Genomic DNA, 12,609 nt, shown 5'->3' on the forward strand with positions numbered 1-12,609 from the left:
CTAGAATTTTAGGCTTAAACTAAAATTTTTAGAAGAAAGTTTATTTTTTCATCTTCAATCACTACTTTAAAAAAAAGAGAGGGAGAGAAATTGTATTCTTAAGTATGTCTCAGTTTTCTGCAGATGACCCTGTCTTCAAGTATGGTACTATTTCCCATTTGAATGAATAATCTTTTTTGTTTATTTTGCAGGTTATGTTCATTATGGGTTATTATAAGGTATTGGGTATAATTCCCTGTACTATATAGTAAATCCTTATTGGTTATCTATTTTAAGTATAAAATATCTGTTAATCCCATATTCCTAATTTGTCCTTCCCCCGCCTCCCCTTGGTAACGTAAGTTTGTTTTCTGTCTGTGAGTCTGGTTCTGTTTTGAATATTGATTCATTTGTATTATTTTTTAGATTCCACATATAAATGATGTATTTATTTGTCTTTCTCTGACTTATTCTCTAGGTTCATTCATGTTGCTGTAAATGGCAATTTGTTTTTATGACTGAGTAATGTTCCGTTACATATATACATATATATTTTATATATATATAATATATATATATGTATATATATATCACATCTTCTTAAGCCAATCTTCTGTTGATGGGCACTTGGGTTGCTTCCATGTCTTGGCAGCTATAAATAGTGCTGCTATGAACATTGGGGTGCATGGATTTTTTCGAATTAAAGTTTTCATTTTTTCCCACTGTATAGTGAGAATTGGAATTGCTGGATCATACGGTAGTTGTACTTTTATTTTATTTTGTAAAATTTATTTTAATTAATTTATTTTTGGCTGCATTGGGTCATTGTTGCTGTGCGTGGGCTTTCTCTAGTTGCCGTAAGCAGGGGCTGCTCTTTGTTGCGGTGCGCAGGCTTCTCATTGCTGTAGCTTCTGTTGCGGAGCATGGTCTCTAGGTGCATGGGCTTCAGTAGTTGTGGCTCTCAGGCTCTAGAATGCAGCCTCAGTAGTTGTGGCACCCGGGTTCAGTTGCTCTGTGGCATGTGGGATCTTCCCGGACCAGGGCTCGAACCCATGTCCCCTGCACTGGTAGGCGGATTCATAACACTGTGCCACCAGGGAGGTCCCTACTTTTAGTTTTTTAAGGAACCTCCGTACTGTTTTCCACAGTGGCTACACCAATTTACATTCCCACCAACACGAGGGTTCCCTTTTCTCCACATCCTCTGCAGCATGTATTGTTTGTAGACTTTTTGATTATAGCCTGAAATGAATAATCTTAAAGTTATGCTGAATCTGTTGAGTAGCTATAGGGATTAGGAGAAATTTATTTTCAGAACCACGATGAGGTCGGTCGTGATATAAAGCCTTAGGTGCTGCTGCTGATCTTCATGGGGAATCTGTTTGAAATGGACAAGATAATTTACTTGGTGATAACTGCTTGAATTAGGGCCTTTTTAATTGTATAGTAGTGTTGTGAACATTGGATTTGCAAGAGGTATTTAGTAGCACTCCCAGAATAATGCCAGTAAGCCATTAAACTCAACAGTGTCTGTCTCTCCTATTACTTTGTGTACTTGAATGTGGGTGAGACAAAAAGACCTATTGTAAATGGGGGATAGTAGTTCTTGACTCATAGAGATATCTGTGAGTCAACACTAATCACTGTGGGTCAGGTGTTCGTGCTGGAAAGTTCTCTTAAGTGACCTTATTCCTTTATGGTAATGATCTGTTTAAATAATTCTTTCCTTATTTGTCCAGCAGCACAGGTGGTTTTGAGAGGTTGTTAGTAGCATCATGGAATCATAATAATATATAACACTTGTGTAGAACTTTATTTTTAAAATGCTTTCATGTATGTTATCTTAGTTATCCTCACAAGCCTGTTTTGGGCAAGACAGATATCGGAATTTTACAGGTGAGAAAACCAGCTGGCTGCATGGTTACCTTCACAAGGTTGGTGTTGCTTTTTTTTTTTCCTTCAAATTACAAATTTACACTTACTTTAAAAAAAATTTATTTATTTTTGGCTGCATTGGGTCTTTGTTGCTGTGCATGGGCTTTCTTTAGTTGTGGCAAGCGCGGGCTACTCTTCATTGAGGTGCGCAGGCTTCTTATTGTGGTGGCTTCTCTTGTTGTGGAGCATGGGCTCTAGGTGCGTGGGCTTCAGTAGTTGTAGCACACGGGCTCAGTAGTTGTGGCTCGTGGGCTCTAGAGCACAGGCTGAGTAGTTGTGGCACACAGGCTTAGTTGCTCTGCGGCATTTGGGATCTTTCTGGACCAGGGATCGAACCCCTGTCCCCTGTATTGGCAGGCGGATTCTTAACCACTGCGCCAACAGAGAAATCTTGGTGTCTGTTTTTGAGACATTGCTGTCTGTGGCCTGGTCCTTTGCTTCCCAAACTAGAAACTTATATTGAAGGTTTCCTAAGACTTTTGGGGAGGTAATTATGCTAACCAGACTCATAAGAGACCAGTTGATTAGAAAAACCAGAGATAAGAGGAAGATTAATTACATTAATAAAGCACGGAACCAATTGATTTAGGCTGTACTTCATCTGTGAGTATAATGCTTTTATATGTTTGCCTCAGTCCACAGCATCCCTTTTGTGAATTCAGGGTACTTGAGGAACAGTAATTGGTTAGAAGTTTGTTGGGTGATAGAAGAATCAGCACAGAGGGAACTGGATGGTCTTGAGTAAATATTTTACTCCAGTAATGAAGGTGGGTAATGATAGTCCCTATTCCAAAGAGAGGCTCCAAATGAGCCTTAATTCTTTGAGTAATAGCTTAATGGAAAGAGACTTTTTCTAATATCAAATTTTGTTTTTTTGCCTAACATTTTATCATGAAATAATTGTATTTATCATGAAAAACAAAAATTGAAAGAATTGTACACAAATTGTACACCTGTTTACCTACCACCTAGATTCTGTAATATTTTGCTTTATTTGCTTTCTACTCTGCTATCTTATTTTTTTATTTTCCAAGTAAATTGCAGACATCGGTACATTTACCCCCAAATATTTCAATATGCATATTATTAACTTTTTTAAAAATTTGAAGTACAGTTTAGAGTGGAAAACAGAAAAATCTTAAGTATACTGTTTGATGAGTTTTGACACATGTACTTATCTGTGTAACCCAAACCTCTATCAAGATATACATCATATTGTATATACTATATTATATTGTACTCTCAATGTGAAAAGTTCCTTCATGTTTCTTTCCAGTCATTCTGCTCCCTGTTCTTCCCTCCCTGGGAAAAATTTTTTTCCTACTGTAGATCAGTTTTGCCTGATTTGGAAGTTATGTAAATGGAATCACATGGTATGTACTCTTTATAAGGCTTCCTTGACTTAGTGTAATGTTTTGATATTCATTAGTCTTGGGTATATCAGTAGTTTGTTCCTTTTTATTGTGTACTTTTTAATAGTTTCTATTGTGTGAATATACCACTATTTTGTTTCTCTGTTCTCCTGTTTATAGATACCCTAATTTGCTTTTTAAATTATAACTACAAAAGTCACTTATCAGCAAGCATTCTTACCTGACATCAGGAAATGGGCTAGAATTGATTGTAATTTTCTTAGGTAACTTTGTATTCCAGCCTTGTTTTTTCTAGTTGCCTTGATTTGATTTTAGGTACGGTTTGTGAGATACCCTAGCCCTTTGCACACCCCAGTTGCAAAACCATCTGATCCATTATGTGTTGATTTCTACTAGGAGATGATTTTTTAAAAATCTTAGTGCCTTTATCCCACTGTCTGCTGACTATTAAGGTGATTTGCTTTTTAAACAAAAGTGTGCCTGTCCTCACTTGTCCAATTTTGTAAAATCGTGCCTGTCTCTCTGAAGCCAAAGGCAACACTGAGAGCTAATATGAGAGTTTTGTTTTGGGAACTTTGTGGTCCACTGTATTCTTGTTCAGAGACCGTGTTTGCCTAATGACTTGACATTTGAGCCTGTTTTGCATTTACTTGGCATTTTTCTCATTAAAAAAACCTTTAATATATCCAACAATCTTTGGTAAACGAGACCTTTTTTCCTTTTCTTCTCTGGATCAGACATCCCATGTTTCTTTAACACAAAGCTCTGATAATTTTTCTACCATCAGTGTGGATCCTTGTAGTTTCTTAAAAAAAAAACAAAAAACGGATTGGAACATATCCCCGAAGTTAATAGATGTCGAACTGATGCTGGGTGTGATAAGATTATCTCTTAGGGCTTCCCTGGTGGCGCAGTGGTTGAGAGTCTGCCTGCCGATGCAGTGGACACGGGTTCGTGCCCCAATCCGGGAAGATCCCACATGCCGCGGAGCGGCTGTGCCCATGAGCCATGGCCGCTGAGCCTGCGCGTCCGGAGCCTGTGCTCCGCAACGGGAGAGTCCACAACAGTGAGAGGCCCGCGTACTGGGAAAAAAAAAAAAAAAAAAGATTATCTCTTAACTTCGCACACGTTGTACTGCTTTAAAAATAACGCTACATGATTCCCTCTCCTCAATCTCTTGCTCTCCAAGTTGCTCTGTATTATTAATGTATTTAGCATGGGTGATCCTTTGGTCATTTTTTTTTTTTTTAAAGAAGATGTTGGGGGTAGGAGTTTATTAATTAATTAATTTTATTTTTGCTGTGTTGGGTCGTCGTTTCTGTGTGAGGGCTTTCTCTAGTTGTGGCAAGCAGGGGCCACTCTTCATCGCGGTGCGCGGGCCTCTCACTATTGCGGGCTCTCTTGTTGCGGAGCACAGGCTCCAGACGTGCAGGATCAGTAGTTGTGGCTCACGGGCCTAGTTGCTCCGCGGCATGTGGGATCCTCCCAGACCAGGGCTCGAACCCGTGTCCCCTGCATTAGCAGGCAGATTCTCAACCACTGCACCACCAGGGAAGCCCCCTTTGGTCATTTTTGACTCATCTTTTTTTTTAACATCTAAATTTGCTAAACCGTACTTACATTATTCTTTGTTTATCAAGTTTTTATAGAACTCATTTATCAGTTCATATTTTATCTTGATTTGTGTATTGTGTATTTTCCTCTGAGAGAAACTAAATTGGAACATTAGGGTTTAGTAAGTGGAATAACTTGAATCTGAGATCATAAGACTCTAATAAATGATGTTTTGGAAGAAATATTGGTAGTTGAAACTTGCTGAACCTTTGTTTCTATCCTTTTAGGGAATCTGCTGATAAACTGAGGGTTGGGAAGGGCCCTTGCAAGTGCTTATAGCTAACAGTGAGTCCTCAATGCTTAATGATACGTCAGAGAAGAACCTAACAAAACCTGTGATAATTTCAAAAACTTGTAACTTTTCTTGTGGTTATTTACTTTCCACTTTGGTTCTTTACTTGACATTAATAACCAGAAGCAGAGCAAAATGTTCTGAATTTCATCTTTCCTTTATCTTTTCCTGATGGAATTTCTTAGGAGCAAGGAATTGGTCTAAAGAGAATGGGTTAGAGATATGGATAGTTTATGAAAACTTAAAGATATTCAGGGGAGAAACTATTCTTCTTTTTTTTCAGCCCCTCATCTTTCTGATTTGACTTTTTGCCAATCTTTTTCATATGCATCCAGCCGTGTTGCTAATTTTTTGGGGGTTGGGAGTAAGGCAGAGGCCTTGAGGAGAACACCATGGGAAATGGTTTGCAAGGAGGCCTAGCACAGAGTTGCTGGAGGCATGGGGGAAGTTCTGAAACTGTTCTCCTTTTACCTAGTACCCGTCAAAGCTTGAAAGAAGGAAGTCAAAGCCGTTTCCACTTTCACAGTCCTCCTCCCTTTCCTGGGCACTGTGTTAACTGGAAGTGCCATACTGTGCAGGAGAATGTGGCTGGTGGGATGAGAAAGAGAAATAAGTTAGAGCCCAGGGTCTACTCATTGTTAAAAATAGGTATCTATTTGGGGGCTGATACTGTCTTTCATTCTGTGAAAGCATAGCTAAGAATGGCATTTGCCATCATCTTAGTGCACCAAAAAGGCATTTAAAAGTTGTTAGGACTACAGTGGTTTGTTTTTTTCAAAGGAAGTATCTTTTTAAAAATTTAAAACTATTACATGCTTATTTTAAGCAAGTCAGAGTTGTATATAGCATAAAATGAAAGTTGTTTCTTACTTCCTTTTTAAAATTTTTCTCATTAAACTTTTTTAATGGGTCTCAAATTCTGTGACAGAGTTTTGGTCAAGTTGTTTCCATTAAAAAGTACTTATTTTAAAAACTAATAAAACTGCCACGCACAAAAAAAATGGTTCACAAAACATTTTCCTTTCCTCTGAAGGTTTTTACGATGCATTGTTATCATTAACTAGTCTTTTGCTATTAAACTTAAATGGCCAATTGAGACAAACAGTTCTGAGACCGTTCTTCCACCACTGATTAAGACTGGGGTGGCAGGTATTGGGAATAATATTCATTTAGCTTTCTGAGCTTTCTGGCAGACTTGGTGACCTTGCCACCTCCAGCTGCCTTCTTGTCCACTGCTTTGATGACACCCACAGCAACCGTCTGTCTCATGTCACGAACAGCAAAATGGCCTGGAGGAGGATAGTCAGAGAAGCTCTCAACACACATGGGTTTGCCAGGAACCATATCAATGATGGCAGCATCACCAGATTTCAAGAATTTGGGGCCATCTTCCAGCTTTTTCCCAGAACGACAATCAGTCTTCTCCTTCAGCTCAGCAAACTTGCAAGCAATGTGAGCTGGGTGATAATCCAGCACAGGTGCATATCCGCCACTGATTTGGCCTGGGTGGTTCAAGATAATCACCTGAGCTGGGAAGCCAGCTGCTTCTGTCGGTGGGTCATTTTTGCTGTCACCAGTTGCATTGCCACGATGAACATCTTTGACAGACACATTCTTGACATTGAAGCCCACATTGTCCCCACGAAGGGCTTCACTGAAAGATTCATGGTGCATTTCAGCAGACTTCACTTCAGTTGTCACATTGACTGGAGCAAAGGTGAGCACCATGCCAGGTTTGAGAACACCAGTCTCCACTCGACCCACAGGGACAGTGCCAGTACCACCAATTTTGTAGACGTCCTGGAGGGGCAAAGACAAGGGCTTGTCAGTTGGGCAAGTTGGTGGCAGGATGCAATCCAGAGTTTCAAGCATTGTGGTTCCACTGGCATTGCCATCTTTATGGGTGACTTTCCATCCCTTGAACCACAGCATGTTAGCACTTGGCTCCAGCATGTTGTCACCATTCCAGCCAGAAATTGGCACAAATGCTACTGTGTCGGGGTTGTAGCCAATTTTCTTAATATAGGTGCTGACTTCCTTAACAGTTTCCTCATATCTCTTCTGGCTGTAGGGTGGCTCAGTGGAATCCATTTTGTTAACAACAGTTTCAGACCCAGAGTGTAGGCCAGAAGGGCATGCTCACGAATCTGCCCATTGTTGGAAATACCTGCTTTAGATTCACCACCAGCAGCAACAATCAGGACAGCACAGTCAGCCTGGGATGTGCCTGTAATCATGTTTTTGATGAAGTCTCTGTGTCCTGGGGCATCAATGATGTTCACATAGTACTTGCTGGTCTCGAATTTCCATAGGGAGATATCAGTGGTGATACCACACTTGCGTTCAGCTTTCAGTTTGTCCAAGACCCAGGTATACTTGAAGGAGCCCTTTCCCATCTTGGCAGACTCTTTCTCGAACTTTTCAGTGGTTCTCTTGTCGATCCCACCACATTTGTAGATCAGATGGCCAGTAGTGGTAGACTTCCCCGAATCTACGTGTCCAATGACAACGATGTTGATGTGGGTCTTCTCCTTTCCCATTTTTGCTTAGGTTTAGTGGTGGTTTTCACAACACCTGTGTCCTGGCGGCAAACCCATTGTGAAAAAGGCCTCACTTCCTTTTTAAATACTACTTTCCGGAGATGACTACTTCCTGGTATCTAACCTTCCAGACCAGAGGGTTTTCTTTGGTTTAAAGAATCAATGCATCACTTGGGTATACTCAAGGAGTTTGATTTTTATAACTTTCAGAGGAACTTGACTGATGTTAGGTCATTTTGCATTTCTTAGGAGGAATTAGGACACTTCGGTCGTCTTTTTTATGCTCTGAGAGTTGACAGCATATTCTGTTAGAAACCTATCTAATACATTGTAACTTCTGGGTTTTTATTTCCTTTTATAAGTGAAACAGTATTTTGGTTGTGGTGTGGTGAAAGCCCTGAAAGCTGGAGCTGCGACATGGTTACTGTTCCAGTTATCTGGTGCTTCTTAGCAAACTACTCTAAAATTTAGGGCCTTAAAAAAGCAATTTATTATTATTTCACACAGTTGACAGGCTCATCTGGAAACTGGTGCAGCATCACTTCTTCCATATTGTAATGGTCAAAGCAGTTACCTGCCCAGATTCAAGGGGGTGAGAGTGGGGATGGGGACTGGACTGCATCTCTCAGTCAGAGGCCTAGCAGAGAGTTGGGGGCCATCTTTAATCTTCTACTGGTGGCGTGGCTGATGCAGTGGCAATCTTGAGAGGGAGAGGTAATAATTACAGAACACCCTTCTCATTACTCATTCATCTTCTGGGTTAAAATTCACCATGCTTAGACACAGTTCCAAGGTAAATTAATTTTGTTGTTGGTGGTAAAGGGGTAGAAAACATGAATAAAATTTGTTTACGGGAAAGGTTTTTAATGATGTAAGAAAATAAACTCTAGAGGAAGAACGTAAGATTTCCTAGTCCCCACTCCCCTCGAGGAAACATAACTTATTCTTTTAAGAATTGCTGTATTGCTTTTTCTTACTGAGAACGGTGATAACTTGCAGAATTTAAGAAAATGGTTTTTGAAGCAGGTTGATATATTGCATGTGTCATCAAGGGAGACAGGTATGCCAGTCCCCACTTCCTCAGAGACTTGCTAGGCCAGACATCCCTTTCCTGTAACTCAGTCCCCTCTAAATATATCCTCTTAGAGATTGTAAAGTGCTTCGGGAAATGATGAAGTGGGTTGAAGCTAGCATGGTTCATAATTTTTCCAACTCTTTGGCTTAAAATGAGCCCCCTTGTTTATCCTTCAAGATGTGTACTTTTTAGAGACTTAATGGGAAGGTTTTTCTTTTCCTGGTTGGATTTTAAAAATGAAATTCTCCTTTTGTAATTTGTTTTAGAACTTGAACTGCCCTGCATTCTGGGGTGTGTGGAGTGTTCTCTTACCCCTCTGTATCTGTGCTTTTGCAGTTCCCTCTGTTACAGTATCTCTCCCATCACATACCCAGGCCCTTATTAACTACCTGTGAAACTTTTTCTGATTCCACAGTATTCATGTTAGTTTTCATTTGTTCCTCTTACAGCACTGACTTATCATGTATACGTGTTGGCGTTCATTCTAAACTGTTTGAGTGCTGAGACCATCTCAGTCATCTTTACTGCTTATTGCTTATGCTTTGCTTAAATTTAATGTGTTGAATGAAATGTACTACTAGGTGCACAATATTCCACTAAACTTGAGGCTTAGCAGAAACTAACACTGGAGTGTTATAAAAAATTAGAAGATGATAATATGAAGAAAGTTACTGAGCACCTAATAATGGCAACTGATATTTCTATAGCACTATACAAACTATTTCTGCCTAAGTTTAATTGTATACTTTTGACTTCTCTTGGAGGGTTGCAGATATTTCCTCTCCTTAACAGATGAGTAAAGAGTATGGAACTTGCTCAAGCTCACTCATCTAGAAAGAGGTGGAGCTAGAACTCAAATCTACGTAATTGTCTGAGACAATCCTGTAATGTATGCTTGTGATTTTTATTCAGGCAGGTTCTGCTTTAAGAAGAAACAGGATCTGAAGATACAAAATGGATTGAAAGATGATAATTGAATTCTGGGCTTTACTAAAAGAATTTCTTCATTATTTCTAGCAATATATTAACCAGAGATTTAATTTGCAACAGTTTGATTTTTGTTATCCATCGGCAATATACTGGATGTGAAAGTTCCTTTTTATATTTTGAGACTTTAAGAAGAGTAACTTTTAACTTGTGTGAAGTTATTTGCCCAAGTTAACAAAGGCTAACAAAATCTCATCAGTTAGCTTCATACTAGACAGAGTATTCTTCTATTAGACAATCAGAGCACTACAGACATGTAAAAAATGATTTGAGTGACTATTTCTCAATTCTCTGTAGTATGGTGTGTAATTAGTGTAATTCTGCATGCATAAGAGAGAACTTAATCTATTAATACACAAAGGATGGCTTAGGGAGTAGGTTGACAAACTGCTCCTCAGAGCTAAATCTAGCCAAAGAACTAAGAAATTTTTTATAAGAATCGTTTTATGTTTTAAAATCATTGCAGAAGAGAATAATTCTGTGAATATTATATGAAATTCAAATTTCAGTGTCCGTAAAGTTTCATTGGAACAGTTACCTCATTCCTTTACTTAATTGTTGGCAGCTGCTTTCAAGCTCCAATGGCAGAATTGAATAGTGACAGAGACCCTGTGGTCTGAAAAGCTTAAAATATTTACAGAAAAGGTTTGCCAACCTGTGCCTTAGGGCATTAGTGCTTAATTTTGTCCTGTGGAACCTCAGTTGAGAAAGGCTAAGCTTACCAATGAAGACACCTGTTCAATTGCTGCGGTAGTTAAAGAGTATTTGTATTTAAGAGGAGCATTATATGTATCACAGCTGTTTTGAGAATTTGATCCTTTCTTTGCTCTGGAACGATGATCTTTTGTCACTTGGCTTTGACAGTTGCAGCCTGGATTGGGCACCCAAGTTTTATTTTGTTCTGATGTCCTGAGGTTGACTAATTCATTGTATCTGACGCTTTGCAAAGCACTTTTTTTTAATGACTTACATTGAGATTTGCTTTTGAGAAGTGACTAATTGGCAGTTCCAAACTGGACAGATTGAGGCCAGGTAAAGCCTGTAGGTGCCTGTCAGGCAGCAGTGAAGTTAAAAATCACCTGCTGTCAACACTAGGGAATTTTACTACCATTTTCATTTTTTGAAAAAATGAAGGATCATTAGATTCCTGGAGTTGCAGCACTAAATGGGGAAACTGGGTAGTTTGCCTCTGTGGAATGTTCCTTTTGTTTCTGTAGCCTAATCATGAATTACTCTCTGCTAACCTCTTTCTGGCTTTGGTTAAAAATCATTTTTCTGGTAAGTTTGTTAATTAGGAAATGTAGAAATAGAACTGCTTGAGTTGTCATAACTTAAACTAGCCATGGAACTTTTAAACGAAAGAGGGAGCTAATGAAGACTTGTTTGAAAAAACAGGGGAGGGATGTTTTTGCTGCCTGAGCGCTGGTAGTTTTGTGTTACATGAAGCTGAAGACAATTATAGATGGGGATAAGGACTGTTGAGGAGAAAGCTGTCGACTTCTTCCTTTCAACTTCTGTTTTGTATGGAACTTTTATAACTTTGATCTAGTTTTGACAAGTGAGGTTCTTCGACATCCTGTTTTCCTGTAGAAGTAGATCTTTAAACAAAAAATCAACTCCAAGGTTTGACAGAAGTCTTAAAGCATATCAGTGAATAGTGTTTTATTATTTGGGTAATTAAAATAAATTGCCTTGCAGGTTGAAGGAATTAGCTCAGATTCTACATTCCTACTGCCTGCCCTTCAGCAGTAGCAGCAGATGGCCAGAAAGTTGGAGTGAAGATGGTGGGAAAGGTGGGGAGTATAGATCCATCACATCCTAGAGCCAGAGCTGTCCTTTTAGATTTGCTTTGTGCTAGTTCAATTTTTTTTTTTTTCTTTTTGGTCTGCCTTCCCCTACCCCTTCTTTGGGGAAGGTGGGTGGTAAGTAATTTATAAACACTTATCTTTCCCAAATGATTTGCCTCATTTAATAATTTATGCTTGTGCCATCAGTATTTTGACTTTGTTTAAAACTTCATCATATTTAAGATGAAATAGAGTTGTGGTAATAGCAGGAAAATGTCCTGAAGGATAGCCAATGGACTTATAACTTGATATATCAAGTGCTTGTGAGAGGGATTATGATGGTCCCAAGGAAAGAGTGAGTGAGACTTTCTGGGTCCTGCTACCCTCCCCCCTCCTTTCCCATAGTCTCATCTAGATGTGGTCTCTTTCTCTGCCAAATCCCTTGCTCTCTGCTCCCTTCTCCTCCTCCGTGCTCCTGCCACTACTGCCTGCTGCGGGTGAAGTGGCTGTGTTGTGTCTAATTAGCAAGTTGAGCAATGGATTATGAGAGAGAACATTGCATTCACCCTGGGCACAGCCTTGGCAGGTTTACTACTTCAGTAGGGGCTTGCTTTTAGCCCTTGAGTATCTTATCGAAAATGGAAGATAGGTAAGTATAAAACATAGCTGATTGAAACATAACCAGTGATAGTTGTACTAAGTATTAACAGAAGCAAGATGGTTTTCTTTCAGCTCCTTGGAGCCAGTTAGGACAGGCTTTTTGGAAGAGGTGAGCTGAGGAAGGATAGACTGAGATTAATAAAGAGATTAAAAGAACAAAACAAAACTGGGATTAGGAGTGGGAGTGGGGGTCAGTCAGTTAACACATACTCTACTGTTCATTTTGTGCCTGACATGGTTCTAAGCACTGGGGATACAAGTCCCTGCCCTCATGTAGCCTGCGTGAGGGTGATGCATCTTATGGGTGATAGTTATTTAATGTGGTAGAGGGCATAAGTGGGGGTTTGGTGGGAAATAAGAGAGGTGG

General features: G+C 39.5%; 1 protein-coding gene and 1 pseudogene across 2 annotated transcripts in view; one reads left to right on the plus strand and one right to left on the minus strand.

Annotated features, from left to right (window-relative positions):
• ZFAND3 (zinc finger AN1-type containing 3) overlaps positions 1 to 12,609 on the plus strand; it is a 319,579-nt gene that overhangs the window by 25,803 nt on the left and 281,167 nt on the right. The window lies entirely within an intron of this gene.
• On the minus strand, positions 6,325 to 7,733 carry LOC136128948 (elongation factor 1-alpha 1 pseudogene; annotated as a pseudogene).

The sequence above is a fragment of the Phocoena phocoena genome, chromosome 10, assembly GCF_963924675.1.
Source record: "Phocoena phocoena chromosome 10, mPhoPho1.1, whole genome shotgun sequence".
Classification (NCBI taxonomy): domain Eukaryota; kingdom Metazoa; phylum Chordata; class Mammalia; order Artiodactyla; family Phocoenidae; genus Phocoena; species Phocoena phocoena.